The sequence below is a fragment of the Salarias fasciatus genome (genome assembly GCF_902148845.1).
Source record: "Salarias fasciatus chromosome 23 unlocalized genomic scaffold, fSalaFa1.1 super_scaffold_20, whole genome shotgun sequence".
Lineage (NCBI taxonomy): Eukaryota > Metazoa > Chordata > Actinopteri > Blenniiformes > Blenniidae > Salarias > Salarias fasciatus.
The window spans coordinates 3,929,189-3,955,659 of record NW_021941230.1 but is presented as its reverse complement, the minus strand read 5'-3'; the positions used below and the strand labels follow the sequence as shown (position 1 = coordinate 3,955,659).

Sequence of the window (26,471 nt, the reverse complement as noted above, 5' to 3'; positions counted from 1 at the left end):
TGAGGCCTGTCATCCTCTTCCACAAAGAAACAAACAAACAAAACCGGCCATAATACTACGCTTCACAAACAGAAAACAAAAGAATGGCCTGCTTAAACAAGGTAAAAGACTAAAAGGAACAGATGTTTTCTTAAATGAGCATCTAACAAAAAAGAATGCAGAACTTGCACGAGAGGCCCGTTTCTTGAGGAAACAAAAGAAAATATCAGCTACATGGACCTCAAATTGTAAGATTTTTGTCAGGTCAAATGGTAGTCCAGAAGAGGCAAGAGTAACGATAATTAAAAGTATAGATGATCTACAGAAATACAGAGCATAAATGTTCACCTTGATATATGGACCAAAGAAGACAAGAGGTTGAATGCACTACATCATGGACACTTAGACTGAATCATGGACACTCATATAGACACAAACAATGACAAAATTTACAACATGGAAGCGGACATCACTGATACCATACTAACGCCAGGGAGATGTGATTATTTTACTGTTCAGCAATTCAATAACAGAACAGATATGGTGTCGGATGAGGCATTTTCCATCATTCACATTAACAGTCAGAGTCTAAAACGGAAATTACCAAAAATTAATGAGCTTTTTGCTGATATCAAACAATCATTTAAAGTAATTGCTGTGACGGAAACCTGGTTAAAAGAGATTCATATTGATAAAGTTCAAATCAAAGGTTACAATCTGTTTTATGCAAATCGGGTGGAAAAAGGAGGTGGAGGAGTAGCCCTTTATGTAGATGAAAATCTGCATAGTAAAGTCATTGAAATGAAAACTGTAATTATTCCAAATTTAATGGAAGTGCTCACAATTGAGATCATCAGCGATATTGGCAAAAATATACTTGTTAGTTGTGTTTATAGACCACCTGGGCCTGGTATAGAGCTGTTCACAGACAAAATTCTTGAATTGTTTGCAGATGTTAAAAATAAAACAATTATAGTCTGTGGTGACTTCAACATTGATCTGGGTAATAATGTAGCGTCAAATGACTTTAAAAATTATATGCAAATGGCAGGACTATGTCCTATGATTACAAAGCCAACTAGAATTACTACCCATAGCGCAACCATCATTGATAACATATACACAACTTTACATGGAGACATAATTAGTGGCATTCTTATGACCGATGTGAGTGATCACCTACCTGTATTTACTATTTTTAAAAAATTGTGCATTACCCCTGAGCGAGAAAAAACTTCAATTTTTATACGAGACAAATCCAATAAAGCCATTGAGGCATTCAGAGAGGATTTAAAGAAACAAAATTGGGATCAAGTTTATACAAGAGATTTAAATAATGCCTACAACACTTTCATGGAGATACTTATTAATTTATACAACAAAAATTGCAAAATAACCAAAGTTGCTTGTGTCGAGAAAAATACTATTAATAACCCATGGATGACAAGTGGTCTGAAAAACGCCTGTAAGAAAAAAAATTATCTCTACAGAATGTTTCTCAAACTAAGAACAAAAGAAGCCGAGGTTCGGTATAAAAAATATAAAAATAAACTGATATCAATTCTAAGACAACAGAAAAAGGATTACTACACAAAATTAGTAGAGAAAAGCAAAAATAGTACAAAAAACACATGGAGTGTAATTAACACAGTCTTGCACAAAGGCAAGGTTAAACCCATAATTCCAAACCATATAACCAAAAACAAAATAGACAATTTTGAAAAACAGGACATTGTAGAGGAATTTAATAATTACTTTGTGAATATAGGGAAAAATCTATCTCAAAATATCCCAGACGAAAACATAAATAGTGGAATAATACAAAATAATGAACGTAGCATCTTTCTTGAGCCTGTACAAGCAAATGAAATATTCAGTATTGTTCGTAAATTTCCAAATAAAAATTCCAATGACTATACAGACATGAACATGTCACTGATAAAACAAATAATAGATGTCGTGATTGAACCCTTTAAATACATCTGTAACTTGTCATTTACCACAGGAACATTTCCAGAGAGTATGAAAATAGCCAAAGTAATTCCACTTTTCAAAAAAGGAAATAAAAATGATGTCTCCAATTACAGACCTATATCGTTACTTCCTCAGCTCTCAAAAATTTTAGAAAAATTATTTGTGATCAGATTAAATAAATTTATTGTTAAACACAACATTTTAAGTAACAATCAATATGGATTTCGGACTAATCACTCAACCGCCACAGCAATTATGGAACTGGCAGAAGAAATTACAAATGCAATGGACAAGAAACGTTTCTTAGTAAGTGTCTTCGTAGATCTTCAAAAAGCTTTTGATACTCTAGATCACGACATATTGCTGTATAAATTATATAAGTACGGTATAAGAGGTGTTGCTCACGAATGGGTCAAAAGCTATTTAAAAGACAGAAAACAATTTGTTCAAATCAACGATATAAAATCTAAAAATGGAAACGTAACTTGTGGGGTTCCTCAAGGATCCGTCCTTGGACCAGTGCTCTTTCTTCTTTATATCAATGACATTGACACTGCTTCCAGCTTATTGAAATGCATCTTGTTTGCGGATGATACTACTTTGTATTATGCTGGAGACAATATAAATGAAGTATTAGAAATTGTAGAAAAAGAGTTTCAGAATGTTATAAAATGGTTCAACGCTAACAAACTATCTTTGAACATCAGTAAGACCAAATATATGATTTTCAGTTACAGAAGGACAGACGTTGACACAACACTGACAGTGGAAGGTATAGAGATCGAGAGAACAAATGAAATTAAGTTTTTAGGTGTATTGCTGGATGAACAACTAACATGGAAATCCCATATAGAGTACGTTAAAACTAAGATTTCTCAAACCATTGCTGTTCTGTACAAATTGAAAGAGTCACTTCACAATAATTCTTTGTTTCTGTTGTACAATTCATTGATTATACCATATCTGACCTACTGCGTTGAAGTCTGGGGAAATGCTTGTAAGACCTACATTGAACCACTCTTCCTTTTACAGAAACGAGCGATTCGTGTGGTGAATGGAAGTGGTTACAGAGACCACACTAACCCAATATTTATAAAATTGAAATCCTTAAAAATGAAAGAATTGGTAGAACTCAACCTTCTTAAAACAATGTATAAAGCTCACCGGAAAAAATTACCATTTAATTTACAGAATAGATTTGCAAAGCGAGACAGTCAATATAGATTAAGAGGCACTGAAGTTTTCAAACGACCAGAATCAAGAACCAAATTGAAAGAAAGATGCATCACAACAAAAGGAATCAATTTATGGAATAAACTTGACAGTGAAATTAAGAGGTCTCAGTCCATTCACATCTTCAAGAAATGTTTAAAAGCACAGTTATTGGGAGGGTACGACTCTGTTTTAAAGAATGGTCAAACTTAGAATGATTGTTTCTTTTGAACATATTTCATTAAGGTTTTTTTTTTTTTTGTATTTACACTTGGGAAATGGTTGTATTTGATCTGCAATTATTTGTGAAATGGTCATATTTGTATTTTGATTTAGTGAAATGGTTGTATTGAATTTTGCATTTTTTTTTTTTTGTGATATGTTAAATCTTGACAAATTGTCATTTATTTTATGTTAATAGGGGCAGACATCATAAGTCTCACTTCTTTCTGTTCCTTTTCATTTCTTTCTTTTAAAAAAAGAATGAAACAAATAAAATCAATCAATCAATCAATCAATCAATCAATCAATTTTGACAGGAGTAAAACTGGAGCTCATGAAATGTAGTTTTCTAAAGTTTGACAGGAGATTGATGTCAATTCAATGATTTTTATTGACTTTCATAAATTGCTGTACTAAAATAGGTTGACTTAACATCTGGAGTCCTGTAGCTTTGAAAGAAAGAAAGAAAGAAAGAGAAGTTTACCACAAACAACAAGTGACTCTGACAAGTGGTTTACTGCTGAAGCCCAAAGTTCAAAACTGACATCATGTCAACAAATCAGCATCATCATTGTCTTTTTCTTACATTGGTGTTTGACCCTAACTGAAGACAGACCATGTCATAACACAGATATTATTCATGTTCAGGGCTGATTGTCTGCAGTATGTCTCCATATGTCCATTGTGTAACGTTGCTATGACGACTCCACCCACACCAAGTCGGTACTCTGTATGATGGAAAGCGACCGGGGCCAAGGCCGAACAAAGAGAACCGAGTGGAGGAAGACTGAGAAGGAACCAGTGGAAAAGGACTGATAGAGCTGTCCATGGTGCTGAAGTGTCAACTTGTGTGAATCTTTCTGGACGTGCCACTGTTTGTTGTTCGATGTAAATAAAAGCTGAGAATTTTTTTTTTTCCCATGACAGTGCTTCTTGTACATCATCTTATTAAACTTATGGCAGAAACCTGAAACATTTCTGATCAAAAAACTAAGTCAGTCAGACAAGGCTCCACTTTCTCAGCCATGGTGGACAGGAAAGCTGTCCAGGAAAACTCATAAGTTAGTGATATACAGACACAAAAGATCCTCTTTCAGGCCTGGGTAGCTCAGATGGTAGAGCATCAGACTTTTAATCTGAGGGTCCAGGGTTCAAGTCCCTGTCCAGGTGCTGTAAGGGTGGATCTCTAATTGGGTCTGAATCCTCATAGCAGAGGGTCACAGTGCTTCAGGTATCTGCGGCTGGAAGTCATGTCCTGGTGTCATGCTGTGATTCATCTTGATGTTGTCAAGTTTGAGAAGTCTCTGAGGTTCTGTTGACACCGAGAGAATCTTCCTCTGTGCCTTCTTTTACTCCCATGAGCTGGATGTGATGATCCTGACAGAGACGTGGCTGAGTGAAGGTGAACTGGTCCCCTTGCTGGAACTCTGTCCCCAGGACTGTGGCTTCTCCAGCTCTCCCAGCATGCCGTTGGACTCACTTAGGGCTCATTTATGTCCAGGAGGACTTTTTGAAGTGGTTGAGGTCAAACTGACCATCATTCAAGTCATTAAGGACTGATGTTTTCATTTCCTTGAGCCAGGATGTTGTCAGGAGTCTTGGTCACTGGACTGATTCATGACAATCATTTGAGTCTTTTTAATTCAGGAGCATGTGGGCTCGTTGGTCCGAGACTCTTGGAGTGCGATTCTCACTTAGATGTGAGAGGTCCTGGGTTCAGTTCCCGGATAAGCCCTTCAGTTATCAATGTTTTCTCCAACTAATGGTTTTCAGCTTTGGTGATCAATGTTGATCCCTTTCAGTCAAATTTCAGAAGAATGACTTTGTGTTGGAGGTTTGTCTGATCTCATGTTCATGACCAGCAGCAGCATTTCCACTGTCAACAAGGAGACGGAGCTGAGAGCTCTGGAAAAGTTCCACCTTGGGAGCAGTTTATAAAAAGTAGTGTTTTCAGTGGCTCCACTGTTGTGGTGTAAACAGACACCAAAACACAGTGAAAGTTTAGTGTTTTCTCTTGAAGCCTCTGCAGTGTAAACTCCAAATCAAAAAGTACTCAAAATCAGTTCAGCTTCAACATCATGTCAGTTTTAAACTTTGTATCCTGGAGCAGCGTCCAGTGAAACGTCTCTTTCAATCCTGCTGCAGCTGAAAATGCAACAATGACTCAACTCTCTGCACAGTCATCTCACCGGCCGGACTGGAGCCTCTGGAGTCCCTGGTTTGGCCCACAGACCAGATGTTTGACAGAACTGAGCACAATGAGAGAAAAGCTGAAGGAAAGCCTCCCTCCTGATTGGACGAGACAGAGAGAGGACAAAGGAGGACCTGAGGACGCTCAGCGAGGACCAGCTGAGGAAACACACTCAGGCAGCGACCTGAAGACTGTCCAGGCTGTCAGGAGTCTTCATCATCTGCCTGGTTTATGAAGACAAGCTACGTGGTGGCTCGTTGGTCTAGGAGTATGATTCTCACTTAGGGTGTGAGAGGTCCTGGGTTCAATTCCTGGACGAGCCCTTCAATTGTCTTTGATCTCTCCTTCTAATGGTTTTCAGGTTTCATCCAGAAGACGCCTGTCCATCAGAGGGAAATAATGTTATTAGTTTGATATATTCCAGTTAAAAGTGAGAGTAAAGAGTGTGGAAACCCTCCTCAGATTCAGAGTGATGATCCGGTTGGTGGAGGAGCGACCGGCCCCCAGTGACGTGGAGGGAAACCCCGTAGCGTCAGCACAGGTTCAGACTGCTGAACGAAGCCACACCTGGCTTTACCAACGTGACACAGCTGCTGAAGGAGCTCCGGCTCCATGCTGCTCACTCAGAGGAGGAAGAACCAGATGTTGGACTCTGCAGGCCAGGGGCCTCGTTGATCACACACTGTGGAGGATCCACACTAAAAGTCTACCAGCACCAAAAGCAGAAACATCCTCTGATTTATAAACCATGCAGCTCTTTCCCTTTATAAATCCAGTCCAGCTGGAAGGCTGTGCAGGTGGATTCACCTCATATCACTCTCCACACACACACTTTCTACCAGGAATGGTCACAGTACCTCAGGAAGATTTGACCTCAATAAGCTGCTGATCGCTGGAGTTTTACTCTCAATCATGGCAGAGAAGACAAGGAGAAGGAATTTCAACAACTTCTATATTGACTTGTTGAGGGAAATATGTTTTTTTTTTTTTTTCAGAAATTCTTTATGCCAACAACAGAAGGATTTCCCCAACAGTTTCGCTGGAAGCAGTTCTATGTTCTATTTGGCTGGAAGGATCTTCTGGGATGTTCAGAACTCTTTGTTTGGAGATGGATTTTAACACTCAGCCTCGATTCATTTGCCTCATATTGATGTTCGACATAAAGTCTGGAGATGCTGGGGATTGAACCCAGGACCTCCTACATGCAAAGCAGGCGCTCGACCACTGAGCTACATCCCCTGTTTCCTCCACCTGCTCTGCTGATTCTGACTGAAGTGAATCAGCTCAGTGAGTCCAGGAGGAAAACTCCTGAGAAGCCTGTTCCTCTCTCAGCAGGACAGTCTGGCTGGTTGCTGGAGGTCAGTATTGATGGAAGTGGATCCATCACTGGTTCAGGTCAGGTGTTTTCTGTTCATGGGGGTTTGAACAGAAAACACCTTCTTCCGTCCGCAGAGAAGGATTAATATTGCAACAAGACATCATCAGTAGGGTAAAACTAATCTGTCTCACGACGGTCTCAACCCAGCTCGCGTTCCCTATTAGTGGGTGAACAATCCAACGCTTGGTGAATTCTGCTTCACAATGATAGGACGATAGGAACACCGCCCCGCTTACCTCGGATATATCCACTGTCTGCTGAACATCCACCGTAAACAGCTAAACATGCAGGATGCTGTAGGACTCGGAGGCTCTCATTTTCACCCGACAGACAACGTGCGTGCACAATTAAAAGGGCGTGACTTGGTTGCTCATGAAAGCAGAGGGAGGGCGGAACCTGAGACTTTGGATTAAAAAAACCCCTCTCTCTTTCAAAACTCCGGACACGAGCTTTAATGTGTCTGAAGCTGGAATATGAAGTTTAACAGTCTCCTTGACTTCGTTTACATGCAGGTAAAATTCGGGTTCAGGTCAATATCTGGGTTTCTGAAACATTAGGAAAACCCCGTTTACATGCTGTAACAGACAGAGAGTTACCCCGTTTACAAGTCAGCGCAATCAATCGGGATCTCCCTTTCCAAACCACGGCGCACGTCATGCTGTTCTCAAAACAAAACAGCTTTGACTGGAGCGGCTTGGTGTTGCCAGATTGGGTGGGGTTTCCGCCAAAGCAAGCTTCTTTTTTGAACACGTTGGATGGGTTGAATAAATGATGTGTTTATGACGTGTTTTTTTTATCATACAAATACGGTTTTAACGTGCATTTTCAACTGAGAAGGAGGTTTGGGCTGCTTTCTACGAGTTTCAGATTTTTTCGATCTCGATCGACACATCTGGCAACCTCCTCCACTGGCCTGCAGAGGCGGATGCTGCTGCGGTGACTCCGTTCTGTAGACAGAACGCAGACAGAACGGTTGTTCTGTTGTACAGGATTTCTCTGCAGGCCATACAAACCGCCGACTTTCAGAAGGAAGCATGTGCGATGTGCACGCTCAGAATAACAGTTGGAATCGTGCGTTACGGGAGCCTCACAGGGACAAAAGTGTGGTGAGTTTCGCGCCTGCTCGTTGCTGGACTCAAAAGACCATGATTCATTGCGGATGGGAGCATGCGTAGAACCAAAAACAATGTCCCTTAACTCGTTATCTGTTTACACGGCGGCACTTTCGAGTTTGAAAAGGAGTAACCCAGCGGTCTTTATCGGGTTTTACAAATCTCTAAAATGAGCTTTTCCGGGTTTGGCGGGTGTTTACATGGACACGCGCTATTGGGTTATTGCCAACATTCGAGTTTGAAAAGGGTTTGAAAAGGGTTATTGGCTGCAAGTAAACGTCGTCTGTGATGCCTGCTAGTTCCCGTTCACAGACATTCACTAGAAATTTCATGACAACTGACAGTCCCATGTACTGCTGGAAATCCCTCTTTTCATGCAGTGTGATCTGAATGCTTCTGGACTCTGTGTCTTCCAGGAAGGTCAGAGGGTCACAAATGAGATATTTTCAGAAAGGGCAAGACCTGACCTGTACAACAAAGCTGGTTTGATCAAAATCTGATCTGTTTTGGGGAAGTTGTGCTTGGTTCAACATGCATTACATTAGCTATCCTTCTGGAGGCCTCATCCTGGAGCCCTCCAATTGACCTGAATGCTTCTGGACTCTGTGTCTTCCAGAACGGTCAGAGGGTCACAAATGAGATATTTTCAGAAAGAGCAAGGCCTGACCTGTACAACAATGCTTGTTTCACCAAAATCTGACCTGTTTTGGGGAAGTTATGGTTGCTTCAAATTTGCATTACAGGAGCGATCATTGTGTTGTGCAGGCCTGAAATTGACCTTAATATTTTGGCTCTGTGTGTCTTCAGGAAGGTCAGAGGGTCGCAAATGAGATATTTTCAGAAAGGGCAAGACCTGACCTGCTTGTTTCAGCCGTGGGGGAGGGATAACAATACCAAGGCTGCAGCCTTTGTCTGTCTGCCTGTTTATTTGTTAGCAATGTAACATGAAAAGTTCAGAGTGGATTTTAATGAAACCTTCAGGAAATGTTGACAATGGGACAGGGAACTGCTGATGACATTTTGGACATGTTCTGAATTTCCAAAATGAGAAAATGCCACTAAAAATGGGGACAGAGTTGATCCCTTTTAAAAAACAGGCTGAAGTTCATTTTTCACAATCAGAATCACAAGTTTTATTGAAAAGTAAAAATGTACAAATCATAAGACAAATGTTAAAAAGTTACAATACAAGTATTTAGAAAAAACAAACATGCAAAAAATGAAACTATCCAAAAAAATAGAAAAATGTTTAAAAAAAAGAAGAGAAAATTCAATTATGAACAAAAAAAGGAGGAGGGGCAAGAAGAAGGGCAGAGAGCTTAATCCAGCCAGTCCAGGTCTCGTCCTTCTCCACAGAATATTTTTCTGTTGACTCCGTAGTGAAACAGGAGTTCCTCTCCTGCTTTTATGTCCCTTATGGCAATGAATAACAGCACGTCCCTTTCTCCACTCTCAAATTGTTGGCAGAAGAGACGAGGCCTAATGTTGGGATTCTTTCGGGAATGGTTGATTAGTCTGCCGAAGGTCTGTCTGTCCAGGTGGCAGCGGCACTTGTCTAAATGTGCGTCAATGCACAGTTTCTCGCCAGCGGCGTTTGTGTAAAAACACATGAAGCCCGTCTCCTTTTCTTCTGTGCTGTTATGAATTTTCAGTCCACTGTGACGGGATGCTCTCTGCTGAAGGTGTTCCATTCGTCCTCACAGTCCATCTGTGGGTTCCGGGACTTTGGATGTGCCCGGCTGGATGGACCTTCTTCACTGGTACCCTGCCTGCCGAATAGAAATAAAAACAGGTCAGTGTCCAGACTGACATGCTAAATGAAGCCCTCTGTGTGTGCACACTGTTTTTGTAACAAATGGTCTGCTCACCTTCTCAACTTGTTGAGGAGCTCAACGGACCTCACCAGGTAGCGACCTTCCTTCATGCGGGAGTGTTCCTCCGCTGGGACTGTGCTGTGGGTCAGGTAGTCAGCAATCATTGCTTTGTCCACATCAGGCATGGACTTGGCGGCAGTTTGGAAGACCCGCCTCGCCACTTGGCTCGTCACCGGTGTGAGATTGTATCTAGAATGAGAGTGAAGAGCAGATTGTAAATGACCTCTGTCATCCCTCCTCCTGTTAGGTGACTTAACTTGGATGACAAGCAGCAGCGTATCCCATCATAAAGATGTTCTTACTTTTTGTGCAGCCTGGCCAAATCATTGGAGCAGTTGTAAATTGGGTTGCCCAATGTTGACAGGAAGAACCGCTCCTGGGGGTCTTCTTCTATTTTCTGGGCCTCTGGGCTCCCCCGGAACCTCTTTGTTGTCTTCAGCTGGTCCCTCACACATTCAAAGTACTTGTCGAACCACTGTGTGGAGGAAAAAGGTCAGATTCTATTTCTGGATTTTTACAGAGAGAGTAATCTTGGAAAAAAAAAGTCAACTTACGGCCTCCTCTTCTGCGGAGAGAACAAAGACTGCCTCCTGCTGTGTGGCAGTCTTGTGTTCTTTTACGGAGATGGCAACAAAGCCCTGATCCAGCTTGGTTCTGTTGTTCCACTCCTCAATCTGCGTCGAACACACACATGCCATTCCCTTCATTGATGCTCTCATTGTTGTGTTCACAGGAAACATTCATAAATAAAAGAATCAAAGGACAACACTCACTGTCATGTGCTCCACCACCCCGGGCCTCTGCAGGTGCTGCAGAACCACGATTGCTTCCAGGTAGTATAATACAATGAGGCACTCAGAGGTCTGCAGCTGGCAGCCATGGGATTGGTTGGGATCGGAGATCTTGCCGAGAGCGGCCAAAAAGTCTTTTCTGGCCGCCCTCAGCACCTCTGTGCAGTCATGTGGGCTGGTTGACATGTCCCCAAGAATGATTCTGTCACTGTGAAAGGACAAAATAAAATTACTCAAACTGCAAAAGCTTCTGCACGGTGCACGTGTTAGGAAAAGACTTTTCAGAAGACATTGCACATACCGCTTTGCAACCATTTCCTTGTTGACGCCCTTCGCCAGTTGCTTTTGCAAACAACCGATGAAATCTGCGTATTGCTTGGCCTCGTTGTGGAGATCCGGGTCGGTCCGATACATGTCCGTCTTGGTGATACGGTGGGTCAGGAATCTGCTCAACAAAGTAGAAACACATTGAACATTTGTAAGCAAAATGAAAATACAAGTCAATCAGTTCTCACACACGTATAGCAACAACTGGGCCACGTGTGCTCAGTGATAATAAAAGGATTCTGATTCACATGGAGGAAAATGAACGTTACAAACCTCTTCAAGCTCTTCAAATAGCTGAGCTGGGTTTGTTTGCCAAGTGTGGCCTCAGAAAGCTTCCTCAGGTATTCCTGTGTCTTCTCCCGTTCCCGCACAAACAGGCGGGAGGGTTCAGCAGGATCCATGAAGAAGAGGAAGCGTGCCACGATGTCAACCTGAGGAGAAACAAAACGCAAATGTGACACATTTACAGCAAATGCCTTTGCAGTCATGGCTGTACTGAAACAAATGTATCATTCAACATCTGATGGAATTGCTCACCTCTTGCATGAAATTCTCAGTGCGGTGGTCCTTTTCCAGGTGTTCAGCAAACTCTTTGAACAGAGGATGGTGGAGGGAATGTTTCTGGTACAGCCCCAGCTCAGCCACCCGTGCCCTCTTGCTGGTCTTCCACTCCGGGTTTGGATTGCTGCCATTAGAAAAATTCACTACAGTTACAATAAAGATCACGCTACTCTCACACACAGATGCAAAGAAATGTGAACAGCAGAAGTTTGTTGAGGTGAATGAGCTCTTACCACTGAAAAGTCTCCACACTGCTCTCGCTTGTAACATCACTGGACTCCTCAGGGGAGTCCGGCTGGCCCGTGGCAGTGGAAGGCCTGGCCTGTACATCAGGGAGCTGGGATGGCACGTTGGTGACCACATTCTTCCTCTTTTGCAGCTCCTCAATCAGCCTTTAAAATTAAAAACAAGAAACAGTTAGCACTGTTCATTCACTGATAGAAGAAAATATTGGTTAGTCTAATTGTTTTTCACACATACCTGTTGAGGGGGTCTTTGGAGCCCAGAATGTCCTGGAGGAGCTGGTAGCTATAACCGCGCCCAGACCTCAGGAGCACACTCGCCTCTTCTTTGGCCTTTTCCACCACTTTAGCCCTTTGGTCCTTGCTGGTCTGCTTCATGCAGGTCCGCTCCAGATGGATAGAGAGGCAGTCCTGGCTCTTGTGGCAGACCGGGCACAGGAGGTAGTGGCGGTTGGGAACACTGCAATTACAGTGTTAATATAGGGTTAGGAATATAAGCAAATGGAAAATCCAGAGCAAATATATGTAACCAAGGTAGGACTGGTGAGGGCCTTCACACACTGAACAATCCATTTACTGTGGCTCAACCAAGTTGTAACCTTTTTACCCAGAAGAAAGAAGAAAGAAGTTTGTTCTGACTGTAGCAGGAGGAGGCCCCCTCCTGGCTTGTAATAATTAACCAATCCCGCCAGGGGGAGCTGTGTATAAAAGAGGGCCATTCTCACTGGTGCAGCCTCTGCCGCTGAGTCTGGAGTAGACCCCGCCCCTGGGCTTTCTCACTTCCTGGTGTGAACCGTGTGAGCCGTGCGAGCTGTGCTTACCTGTTGGGCCGCGTTTGGGGATCAATTCCCCCTTCATCTGGGTGTCAACTTGCTGCTAGCTGAGTGAGTACAGCTCTCCCTCTGGAGGCACAGCCCGACTGTCATGATCAGCTGGCAGTAATCAGCTGTTTGTGTTTAGGTGGCTGTAGGGAGGTTGCAGACTCCCCACCTCTCCTACTGGGCGTGTCAGTTAAATGTTTGTTTGCCAGGTATGCAGTCTAGACACCCTCATATTCTTAGCTGGTTCGTGCAGGTGTATGACTGCCCTTTTTATTGCTTATTAGGAGCGGCTAATCTGCCGTGGCGCCCGCCAGCTGTTTTGTCCTTCCGGGTGGCTTCGAAGTCCAGTGTTGGCACCCGTAAATACGCCTGGACTGCCTCTGCTCCTTGGAAGTCCGCCGTCTGCAGGTTGCTGCACCCCTGTCGACCTGCTGGCTTCCTGACCGAGCTGTTTACACGCTTGGGGGACGCCAGGAATACACAGAAGCGATCCGCTTACTTTATCATCTTTTCTTTTGATTAAGTATATTTGGGTTAGGTGTTGGTATATTTTGTTGTTCTTTTGGTTATTGTTTCTTTATTTAATTGTGTGTTCATTCTTTGTTATTTTCCATTTACCTTTGTTTTTGTTTGGGGTGTGGCAGTTACAGGTTTGCATTTATTTATTTTACTTGTGAGTTGTGGCTGCCCTCCCACTTGTGTTTAGTTCATTCAGTTAATTCTTTTTTTGTTTGTTTGAATGCATGAATGTGAGGGAAAAACTCTTTTTAACTCCCCTTGTCTTTTTCCCTCCCTTCCAGAAGCTGAGCACGACGGTGGCGGCATCGGTGTCCCTGGGTGGTGGGTCTCCCTCCTGTGTGATGTGCTGCGCACCCTTTTTTGTTTGTGTGTTCACCTTTATTTTCAGCGAGTGAGAGTGTCCACGTGTGTCTGGGGTGATCCCTCCGAGGCCTTCATTCCCCCTACTACCCGTGTCCCTCCGGTAAGCCTCAGCTTCTGATTGGGCTCCCCCTCTTCCCCTTCTTTTAAGAGGAGTGAATGTGTTTTTTTTGAGATTCTATATTTCAGATATTTTCTGTTGGCCAGAACCCACGTCTCCTGCTTCCTAAGTCACGAACCTGAGTGTCCTTACTTTTTAGTTATTTCCTTGGGTGCAATTCCCAAGGTGGCGTTGTCTGGCTTCTTTTTACCCGATTCATCTCGCCACATTACCGTTTTGGAGGCATGATGAAAATCAGAAAGGAGAATAAAACTCTTCTCAGCAGGAAAAACCACAGAAGGTCTGGATGTCTCTCACTGGAGGAAGTGAAATGAGACTCTGCGTCTGGGGCTCAGCTTTATACAGCTGCAGCCCCTCCCAGGGCATCAAATTAGCATTTGTACAGAAGCCAGAGAGCAGAAACCTCCCCCAAGGAGGGAGGGGGAAACAGGAAACCTATTGAGAGGAATGATTCTCTGAAAAGGGGAAATTTCCACACATATACAGAGAATTCCCCCAAATGGGAATCCAACATGTCCTGCCCAAATGGATCAGCTTTACCAAGATTGCCCCCCCAACACAAACACACACACACCAGGAAGAGCAGAGGAAAAACGAAGTTTGTTATGAGCACACACTTCCTCAGACTTCATTCTATTTCTGACCTTCAGACAGAGAAGGCAGGATAAATTCAGTCAAGCCCGAATTGTGCCTCATTAAGCCAGATTGTGCGTTGAGGGGAAATTGACTTTATTTTGTGTGTTTTCAGCTCCTGAAGACCGCCCAGCGGGCCGAAACGATCTGCCGTCAAAAGACGCGATTTAAGTTTCACTTTCGTTTTTGTCCTATTTGCGCTCCTCATGTCAGTTTGTGCCTCATACCAGCCTTTTCCTCGTGATTTTTCAGATAATTCGGCCGAGTTCATTTTGGCAAATAATGAGGAATGGACCGTGTGATATCGCAGAAAGCGCAGCAGATGTGTGTGCGTTTCAGACGCTCAGCTAGAGCACAATGTGTGTGTGTGGGGAGGGGGGCATGGGGGGCGTTAACGCCTGATGAAACTATTTATCAGCGTTAAGGAAGCAGTATGTTCGTTAACGCTTTATTAACGCGTTAATGTGCCCAGCCCTAACATATATATATATATATATATATATATATATATTATTAGGGATGGGTACCTTTCACATCTGAATCGATACGATACCGATACTCGGTACCTGCGAATCGATACCGGTATTTTTCGGTACCTGTTTTCGATACTTTTTTTTTTTTTTTTTTTGGGGGGGGGGGGGGGAATATGCATTTGGTAATTAAAGTTATTTTGTATATTTAAAAAAATAGTCAAAACTAAGGAATTTTAACATTTATGCTTCAATAACATCAACTGAAATAACTCCAACATAGAACTTGAGAAAAATGTGTGTGGGGATAAAGTAAAAAATTTAAATAACAATAATAAATAACATAATAAAAATAGACTCAAAATAAATAGCTGTATGAAATGTTTCACATTAGCAGCACCAGGCACCTCTACAGTAAACAAACACTCAAAGGTATGGACTCTATGCACAACTTCAGGAGGCTCCTTGTTTCCTGTCTTTCATGATAGAACGAGCTGATTAATGCAGGTGTGTCTGGCCTCTGGAACAGCTTCAGACACACCTGCATTAATCAGCTCATCCCATCATGAAAGACAGGAAACAAGGAGCCTCCTGAAGTTCAGGAAGTGGCTGAGTTGTGCATAGAGCCTATACTGGAGGATCAGAATTGTATGGTTCCAACTCGTGATTGGGCAGTCATAATGCCAATCAAAAGCCACGTGGGACCGCTTTTGCGTGATGACATATCATGTCGAGTCGCCGCCTCGATGCACGCTCTTGTTTCGAGCCGCGCATGCGCAGAGCATTGTTTAGGAAGTGACGTGCAGCGGGAGCGACCATCGCAGAAGCAGAAGCGGCTTGTTCCTCCCGCGAACAACTCCGAACAGGGGCGGGGTGGCCATCGGGAGGTTTCCCCCCCCCCCCCCCGCCTGCTCTCACGGCCCGTGTGCGTGTCCGCTCTCCCGGTATATTATATATTTGCTCCCGGTCTGCGAGTCAAAACACTCCGAAGATTTTGGACCCACGTAACCGTGTCCTCCGCTCTTGCCGATGTATAATGTCAAGGTGCGTTCAGGGTCAAAAAAAAAAACAAAATAAAAGGTGCGTTCAGGTAACGAAATGTGGTACCGACGGATTTCCCGTGAATCGATACTCGGTACTTCAGCGGGAATTCGGTCGGCACCAAAAAATTACCGAAATTCGGTACCCATCCCTATATATTATATATATTATATATATATTCATATTTGTGATTTTCTTTAACATCAGGAGGACCAGGACTTTTCAAAGTGTGTTTCAGATGTTCCGATGTTGTTCTGTGTTGTCCCTGCCTGCAGCTGTGATCGGCTCGTTTGCATGACAGGAGAGACTTTCTGGCACCGGTGGTCTTGAATATGGAGGTGCTCCACTGCTCCACTCGCATGTTTTCACATAACAAAAGCTTGCTGATCACCATCTCAGTCAAATGACTCATCTCCTGCTCCTGCCTGCAGCAGTGTTCAGGGGGAAAATGACCCCCCTCTCATCCTCTGAGGATCAGTTGCAGTTGTCCTGCTGCAGAACCTCTGGTTGTTGTTGGTTACTAAAGTGAAGTCCGAATCTAAATATTTAAAATCTAAAGTTGTACGAACAATTTCATACAGATTTACAAATACTCAACACACAATGCTGAATGACCTCCAGCAAACCCACTGTGATCACAGCTGTGAGAAAGATTCTACTCAGAATCGGGCTTGGGTTCACTCATCACCTCGGCCTCATTATGAAAGCGATTACAGACATGATGACCAGACTTCATGTCTTTTTTTTTATCACAGTTTATTTTTTTCTGCTTGGTCTTGGTTGGAGTAACTAATTGTATTTATTCATGTTTGAGTGTGATGTACAGCAGCTTGGGTGACCTCCTGTTGTGAGTCCAGCAGGGGGGTCCATGTGGGGGGAAAAGTGACCAATGGAGCCTGCTAATCATCTGGATGTAGGATTCAGACCCAAACTCTGATTCATCGGTGTCTCTGCCAGTCCTGCAGTAGTCCCAGTGTTTTAATTTATCTCCATTATTAACCATCACGAAAGAATGGGGAAGAAAAAAAAAAAAAATTTCCAGTGACTCCGTGCCTTCAGAGACAGAGCGGACGTGTAACAAAACTTACCTAATCAAAGCTCAACGTGTTTTTATTTTGGTTTAAACTACCAGATCTGTGAACAAAAAGAATGATTTAAGATATTTGGTGATTTAAAAAAGTAGCTTTTATTTGACACGGACTGCTAATAACTTTATTCTACTGCTCCACTCAGGAGTCAAGAAAAAAAACAAAACACACACACAGATTAGTAAGATGAATTATACTTAAATGATAAGAAAATGATCTGAAACTCTGTTTCCCTCTTCTTTACTGGAACATTCCCACTCCCTGTGTGTTCCCCTGCAGTGCTTGCTATGAAAATCTGAAAAGTGCCGAGAACTGATGAATGAATACACAGCAACATATGTTTTGGTATAACCACTGAACTGCTTTATTTCACCCAAACACACACGTAACCAAGATATTGTTCAAGACTTCAAAGTTATCGTTCAAGACTTGACATGGTAGCCATAGTTCTGACAGCATCGTGGCGACTTCCTGCTCATTTAAATTTCCCTCTGTTTCCATTTCAGGCCATGGATCCTCACAGCCACTCATGCATTTGGGCTGCAGATGCTGCACAGGCCCTGAGAAGTTGGTTTGACGAGATGGTTCCAGCCACGTAATCGTCCCACATGAGGCTCGTCCATGCTTCACATGTGCTCGTTTTCGCGTCCGCTTTGGAGTGTCTGCGTTCCACCGATGCGCACGTGCTTTTTCCCATATTTCTCCCATGCTACATTTTGAGCTCAGCTGTGCACGCTCAATGCACTCGCGCAGATCCACGCATCCTCGAGAAGCTTTTCCGGCACTACAGACTGTTTATCTGCTCCTTTATTACAGATTATTTAGAGAAAATTAAGCACATACATTGTCAGTACATTATCAGTAAGTATTTAAGTTTATTTAGCCTTTTTTTTTTTTCTGTTTCTGAATCGTGGGGGCAAGACCTGACCTGTACAGTCAGTATGATTTTATATACAGGAACTAAATATATAAAATAGGTTTCCTGTTTTCCTCTCTTTCCTTGGGGGAGGTCAGCACTGTCTCAGTAAACTAAATGCTAATCTGATGGCTTGGGTGAGGCAGCTAACTTTGCTGCTTGTTATGGCCGCTTTCTGCTTGTTTCAGCCGTGGGGGAGGGATAACAATACCAGGGCTGCAGCCTTTGTCTGTCTGCCTGTTTATTTGCAATGTAACATGAAAGGCTCTGAGTGGATTTTAATGAAATCTTCAGGAAATGTTGACAATGGGACAGGGAACTGCTGATTACATTTTGGACATGTTCTGGATTTCCACACAGAGAAAATGCCACTAAAACTGGGGACAGAGTTGATCCCTTTTAAACAACAGACTGAAGTTCATTTTTCACAATCAGAATCACAAGTTTTATTGAAAAGTAAAAATGTACAAATCATAAGACAAATGTAAAAAAGTTACAAGTATTTACAAAAAACAAACATGCAAAAAATGAAACTATTTACAAAAAAATAGAAAAATATTAAAAAACAAGAGAAATTTCAATTATGTACAAAAAAAGGGAGAGGGACAAGAGAAGGGCAGAGAGCTTCATCCAGCCAGTCCAGGTCTCGTCCTTCTCCACAGAATTGTTTTCTGTTGACTCCGTAGTGAAACAGGAGTTCCTCTCCTGCTTTTATGTCCCTTATGGCAATGAATAACAGCACGTCCCTTTCTCCACTCTCAAATTGTTGGTGGAAGAGACGAGGCCTCGCGTTGGGATTCTTTTGGGAATGGTTGATTAGTCTGCGGAAGGTAAAAGAGGATGGTGGAGGGAATGTTTCTGGTACAGCCCCAGCTCAGCCATCCGTGCCCTCTTGCTGGTCTTCCACTCCGGGTTTGGTTTGCTGCCATTAGAAAAATTCACTACAGTTACAATAAAGATCACGCTACTCTCACACACAGATGCAAAGAAATGTGAACAGCAGAAGTTTGTTGAGGTGAATGAGCTCTTACCACTGAAAAGTCTCCACACTGCTCTCGCTTGTAACATCACTGGACTCCTCAGGGGAGTCCGGCTGGCCCGTGGCAGTGGAAGGCCTGGCCTGTACATCAGGGAGCTGGGATGGCACGTTGGTGACCACATTCTTCCTCTTTTGCAGCTCCTCAATCAGCCTTTAAAATTAAAAACAAGAAACAGTTAGCACTGTTCATTCACTGATAGAAGAAAACATTGATTAGTCTAATTGTTTTTCACACATACCTGTTGAGGGGGTCTTTGGAGCCCAGAATGTCCTGGAGGAGCTGGTAGCTATAACCGCGCCCAGACCTCAGGAGCACACTCGCCTCTTCTTTGGCCTTTTCCACCACTTTAGCCCTTTGGTCCTTGCTGGTCAGCTTCATGCAGGTCCGCTTCAGATGGATAGAGAGGCAGTCCTGGCTCTTGTGGCAGACCGGGCACAGGAGGTAGTGGCGGTTGGGAACACTGCAATTACAGTGTTAATATAGGGTGAGGAATATAAGCAAATGGAAAATCCAGAGCAAATATATGTAACCAAGGTAGGACTGGTGAGGGCCTTCACACACTGAACAATCCATTTACTGTGGCTCAACCAAGTTGTAACCTTTTTACCCAGAAGAAAGAAGAAAGAAGTTTGTTCTTACCGTTTTGGAGGCATGATGAAAATCCGAAAGGAGAATAAAACTCTTCTCAGCAGGAAAAACCACAGAAGGTCTGGATGTCTCTCACTGGAGGAAGTGAAGTGAGACTCTGCGTCTGGGGCTCAGCTTTATACAGCTGCAGCCCCTCCCAGGGCATCGAATTAGCATTTGTACAGAAGCCAGAGAGCAGAAACCTCCCCCAAGGAGGGAGGGGGGAACAGGAAACCTATTGAGAGGAATGATTCTCTGAAGTGGGGAATTTTCCACACATATACAGAGAATTCCCTCAAATGGGAATCCAGCATGTCTTACCAAAATGGATCAGCTCAATGGAAATCCAGTTTCATTTGTAACCCTCTCTTACACCATCAGATGAAAGTCTCAACCAAGTCCTGAGATTCTGCCTCAACTTCCACTGACCTGTGATCAGTTGTCCCCAAGTCGGCGAATCTTCTACACTTTTGCTGAAACATCTGAACTTCAGGGAATGTGTCATAACATAGGTCCCAGTTCTCCTAGCTCTTGTCAGCTGCCACAGTGTTGGATATGAACAAGTGTGGTCTCTTTGGAAAGGGCACAGCTTGAGGTTTACACTGATGTGTGACACTAAAGGATTTGCCCCCGCTACACAGCAAATTTCCCAGTGTTGAATTAACTCTGAAAGTGTTAAAGAGTGGTCTCATATATACACTGTTGTAGTGTTAAATGTAAGTGTTAAAATATACACTGTAAAGTGTTCATTCTAAGAATTAACACTGTATAGAGTTAAATAGGAACACTGGTCAACAGAGAGGAATATTAATATAACTCCACAGAGTGTCAGCATTAGAAAATTAACACTGGTCAGTGTTGAGATTTTCGCCGGTCCCAAGCCAAGTTGGCCCCCGATCAACCCGGCCCCGACTCCCGATCAACTCGGTCCCAAGTAACTGAAAAGAAATCCCCGGTTAAAAAAAAAATCACCGGTAACTTTGTCTGGTGCGCCACCGCTGTGGAACCGGGACGAATCACACACAAGCCTGTCAATCATAAAAGGGAAGGGGCGGGGCTAAAATAGCGCAACAACCAACGAAAACAAGCATTGTTGTCACTGAGTCTGCTGCCGTGTGCCGCATAGAAGTGACCATAAATCCATCAGTTTTCAACTTCTAATGGAGTTTATTATAAACATCATACATGGAGGACACACAGACATAAAGAGAATGAAATGCAGTCATAAACTCTTCAGACAGAGATTTTTATTGAGAGAATTGGTTTAAGGATGTATATTGTACTTGATTGCTGTTGATATTATGGTTGTATGATTCTGATCAGCATTATTGTGATATTGTACTGTTATATGTGTTATTATCACGTTATTATCACAGTTAGTATAATTATTTTTAATTACATTTACATTTTATAATTGCTATTTTGACTATTATTGCCATTGTTATCTTTTAATCATCACAGTATTGCTGTTTCCATATTAATTATTATACTGTATTTTATTTTGATTCATAATAAGCTTCAACATGATAAATACCATAAAAAGGAAAGCCTGTCTCATTAAAACCATCTGCATATCTACAAACTACTATAAAATACGTGCTGATTGATGTTTTGTTCTGGGGCTTGGTGTCCAGCATCAGTGTCTCTCATCCACAGTTAGTCTGATCTTCCTCCAATCTTCTTCCCACAAATAAAATTCAGTCAACATCTCAAGGTAATTTTCTGCAAGAGTACCACAGATTTAATTATTTTCCCCACAAATGCGTAGAAATAGAAAGCAACATTGCCACATAAGCATTGTTCATGAAAATACCTGTATTGCTGTTTGTGCTCATGGACCTGGTCTACTTCTTCTTGATGTTTTTTCCAAGAGCAGAACCAAAGTAATGAAAAGTGATTGTTGTTTTCTGTTGCCTTTACAAAGTGGGATATTTGGGAACTGAAATCACTCTGGTCTGTAATGAACCAGACTTATTGAGCACTAATGTTAATAAAGCACAACTGTTCAGAAAAAAACTGAACTCTGTGTAACACAGAAATGACTTTCCCAATTTTCCCTTTGGTGTAATTAATGTGAGATTTCCACTTTAGATCGTCATCAATCATCAGAATTTGATTCTCATCTGACGGTTCCACCTTAACTTTCAGTATGTTTCTCGTGGGTATCCAGTACTCCAGAGCATCAATCAGACATACTAATCTTGTGCTTCACATATGTATATGTGTATATTAGTGAATTCTCTTTAACATCAGGAGGACCAGGACTTTTCAAAGTGTGTTTCAGATGTTCCGATGTTGTTCTGTGTTGTCCCTGCCTGCAGCTGTGATCGGCTCGTTTGCATGACAGGAGAGACTTTCTGGCACCGGTGGTCTTGAATATGGAGGTGCTCCACTGCTCCACTCGCATGTTTTCACATAACAAAAGCTTGCTGATCACCATCTCAGTCAAATGACTCATCTCCTGCTCCTGTCTGCAGCAGTGTTCAGGGGGAAATGACCCCCCTCTCATCCTCTGAGGATCAGTTGCAGTTGTCCTGCTGCAGAACCTCTGGTTGTTGTTGGTTACTAAAGTGAAGTCCGAATCTAAATATTTAAAATCTAAAGTCGTCTGAATAATTTCATACAGATTTACAAATACTCAACACACAATGCTGAATGACCTCCAGCAAACCCACTGTGATCACAGCAGTGAGAAAGATTCTCACGGTGGAGCGCAGACACTCCAAAGCGGACGCGGAAACGAGCACATGAAGCATGGACGAGCTTTATGTGTGACCATTACGTGGCTGGAACCATCTCGCCGAACCAACTTCTCAGGGCCTGTGCAGCATCTGCAGCCCAAATGCATGAGTGGCTGTGAGGATCCATGGCCTGAAATGGAAACAGAGGGAAATTTAAATGAACAGAAAGTCGCCACGATGCTGTCAAAACTATGGCTACCATGTCAAGTCTTGAACAATATCTTCCAACAATATCTGTGCTTCCCACAGTAAAGCTGATGGGCTGCGCTTTCCACTGGACCCAGTCCGTATGGCGCAAGGTGCAACACCTTGGCCTGCAGCAACAATATGTGCAGATTCGATCTGTCTTCACCTTTTGTCGCCAACTGATGGCCCTTCCCTTCCTGCCATCGGAACACATCCCAGCCGCATTCGCCAAGCTGGAGGAAAAAGCCAGAAGAAATGTTGCCCTTGTGGAAATTACGGCCTATGTCAGTGACGCCTGGATTAATAATTACGTCTGGGCACCATCCGCATGGAGCGTGTTTATGCAGAGCATTCGAACCAACGACAACATTGAAGGATGGCACCATCGCCTGAATTTCCGAGCAAGGAGAGGCTGAGTCCCATTTTATCCAAGTGACCCACCTCCACCGGGAGGCACGCTTGGTGGCCATTCAAGTCCGGCTGGTCTCAGAAAGAAAACTGAAGCGACACCAAACGAAGAAGTGCCGTCAGATGCAGGCGCGTGTCTTCTCTATGTGGGACGATTACGTGGCTGGAACCATCTCGCCGAACCAACTTCTCAGGGCCTGTGCAGCATCTGCAGCCCAAATGCATGAGTGGCTGTGAGGATCCATGGCCTGAAATGGAAACAGAGGGAAATTTAAATGAACAGAAAGTGGACACGATGCTGTCAGAACTATGGCTACCATGTCAAGTCTTGAACAATAACTTTGAAGTCTTGAATAATATCTTTTTTACGTGTGTGTTTGGGTGAAGTAAAACCGTTCAGTGGTTATACCAAAACATATGTTGCTGTGTATTCATTCATCAGTTCTCGGGACCTTTCAGATTTTCATAGCAAGCACTGCAGGGGAACACACAGGGAGTGGGAATGTTCCAGTAAAGAAGAGGGAAACAGAGTTTCAGATCATTTTCTTATCATTTAATTATAATTCATCTTACTAATCTGTGTGTGTGTTTTGTTTTTTTTCTTGACTCCTGAGTGGAGCAGTAGAATAAAGTTATTAGCAGTCCCTGTCAAATAAAAGCTACTTTTTTAAATCACCAAATATCTTAAATCACTCTTTTTGTTCACAGATCTGGTAGTTTAAACCAAAATAAAAACACGTTGAGCTTTGATTAGGTAAGTTTTGTTACACGTCCGCTCTGTCTCTGAAGGCACGGAGTCACTGGAAAAATTTTTTTTTTTCATTTTGTTTTTTTCTTCCCCATTCTTCGTTCATAATGGAGATGAACTAAAACACTGGGACGACTGCTGGACTGGCAGAGACACCGATGAATCAGAGTTTGGGTCTGAATCCTACATCCAGATGATCAGCAGGCTCCATTGGTCACTTTTCACCCCACATGGACCCCCTTGCTGGACTCACAACAGGAGGTCACCCAAGCTGCTGGACATCACGCTCAAACGTGAATAAATACAATGAGTTACTCCAACCAAAACCAAGCAGAAAAAAATAAACTGTGATTAAAAAAAGACATGAAGTCTGGTCATCGTGTCTGTAATCGCTTTCATAATGAGGCCGAGGTGATGAGTGAACCCAAGCCCGATTCTGAGTAGAATCTTCCTCACTGCTGTGATCACAGTGGGTTTGCTGGAGGTCATTCAGCATTGTGTGTTGAGTATTTGTAAATCAGTATGAAATTGTTCATACAACTTTAAATTTTAAATATTTAGATTCGGACTTCAATTTAGTAACCAACAACAACCAGAGGTTCTGCAGCAGGACAACTGCAACTGATCCTCAGAGGATGAGAGGGGGGTCATTTTCCCCCTGAACATTGCTGCAGACAGGAGCAGGAGATGAGTCATTTGACTGAGATGGTGATCAGCAAGCTTTTGTTATGTGAAAACATGCGAGTGGAGCAGTGGAGCACCTCCATATTCAAGACCACCGGTGCCAGAAAGTCTCTCCTGTCATGCAAATGAGCCGGTCACAGCTGCAGGCAGGAACAACACAGAACAACATCGGAACATCTGAAACACACTTTGAAAAGTCCTGGTCCTCCTGATGTTAAAGAATATCACAGAAATGAAAAAAAATACACACACACACAATATATATATATATATATATATATATATATATATATATATATATATATATATATATATATATATATACACAGTAAATATATGTGTATATTAGGGCTGGGCACATTAACGCGTCAATAAAGCGTTAACGAACATACTGCTTCCTTAACGCTGATAAATAGTTTCATCAGGCGTTAACGCCCCCCATGCCCCACCTCCCCACACACACACACACACACATTGTGCTCCAGCTGAGCGTCTAAAACGCACACACATCTGCTGCGCTTTCTGCGATATAACACGGTCCATTCCTCATTATTTGTCAAAATGAACTCGGCCGAATTATCAGAAAAATCACGAGGAAAAGGCTGGTATGAGGCACAAACTGACATGAGCAGCGAAAATAGGACAAAAACGAAAGTGAAACTTAAATCGCGTCTTTTGCCGGCAGATCGTTTCGGCCCGCTGGGCGGTCTTCAGGAGCTGAAAACACGCAAAATAAAGTCAATTTCCCCTCAACGCACAATCTGGCTTAATGAGGCACAATTCGGCTTGACTGAATTTATCCTGCCTTCTCTTTCTGAAGGTCAGAAATAGAATGAAGTTTGAGGAAGTGTGTGCTCATAACAAACTTCGTTTTTTCCTCTGCTCTGCTCTTGCCAGTGTGTGTGTTTGGGGGGGGGGGGGGGGGGAATCTTGGTAAAGCTGATCCATTTGGGCAGGACATGTTGGATTCCCATTTAGGGGAATTCTCTGTATATGTGTGGAAAATTCCCCATTTTCAGAGAATCCTTCATCTCAATAGGTTTCCTGTTCCCCCCTCCCTCCTTGGGGGAGGTTTCTGCTCTCTGGCTTCTGTACAAATGCTAATTCGGTGCCCTGGGAGGGGCTGCAGCTGTATAAAGCTGAGCCCCAGACGCAGAGTCTCACTTCACTTCCTCCAGTGAGAGACATCCAGACCTTCTGTGGTTTTTCCTGCTGAGAAGAGTTTTATTCTCCTTTCGGATTTTCATCATGCCTCCAAGACGGTAAGAACAAACTTCTTTCTTCTTTCTTCTGGGTAAAAAGGTTACAACTTGGTTGAGCCACAGTAAATGGATTGTTCAGTGTGTGAAGGCCCTCACCAGTCCTACCTTGGTTACATATATTTGCTCTGGATTTTCCATTTGCTTGTATTACTAACCCTATATTAACACTGTAATTGCAGTGTTCCCAACCGCCACTACCTCCTGTGCCCGGTCTGCCACAAGAGCCAGGACTGCCTCTCTATGCATCTGGAGCGGACCTGCATGAAGCAGACCAGCAAGGACCAAAGGGCTAAAGTGGTGGAAAAGGCCAAAGAAGAGGCGAGTGTGCTCCTGAGGTCTGGGCGCGGTTATAGCTACCAGCTCCTCCAGGACATTCTGGGCTCCAAAGACCCCCTCAACAGGTATGTGTGAAAAACAATTAGACTAACCAATGTTTTCTTCTATCAGTGAATGAACAGTGCTAACTGTTTCTTGTTTTTGATTTTAAAGGCTGATTGAGGAGCTGCAAAAGAGGAAGAATGTGGTCACCAACGTGCCATCCCAGCTCCCTGATGTACAGGCCAGGCCTTCCACTGCCACGGGCCAGCCGGACTCCCCTGAGGAGTCCAGTGATGTTACAAGCGAGAGCAGTGTGGAGACTTTTCAGTGGTAAGAGCTCATTCACCTCAACAAACTTCTGCTGTTCACATTTCTTTGCATCTGTGTGTGAGAGTAGCGTGATCTTTATTGTAACTGTAGTGAATTTTTCTAATGGCAGCAATCCAAACCCGGAGTGGAAGACCAGCAAGAGGGCACGGATGGCTGAGCTGGGGCTGTACCAGAAACATTCCCTCCACCATCCTCTGTTCAAAGAGTTTGCTGAACACCTGGAAAAGGACCACCGCACTGAGAATTTCATGCAAGAGGTGAGCAATTCCATCAAATGTTGAATGATACATTTGTT

At 43.1% G+C, this 26,471-nt stretch overlaps 2 non-coding genes across 2 annotated transcripts; one reads left to right on the top strand and one right to left on the bottom strand.

The window, feature by feature from the left end:
* The first annotated feature begins 4,484 nt into the window (after nt 1–4,484).
* trnak-uuu (transfer RNA lysine (anticodon UUU)) lies at nt 4,485–4,557 on the top strand. Its single transcript has one exon. It is a non-coding gene; the product is annotated as a tRNA-Lys (tRNA).
* A 2,188-nt stretch (nt 4,558–6,745) lies between these two features.
* Nucleotides 6,746–6,817, bottom strand: trnaa-ugc (transfer RNA alanine (anticodon UGC)). The gene has a single exon. It is a non-coding gene; the product is annotated as a tRNA-Ala (tRNA).
* Nucleotides 6,818–26,471: the final 19,654 nt, after the last annotated feature.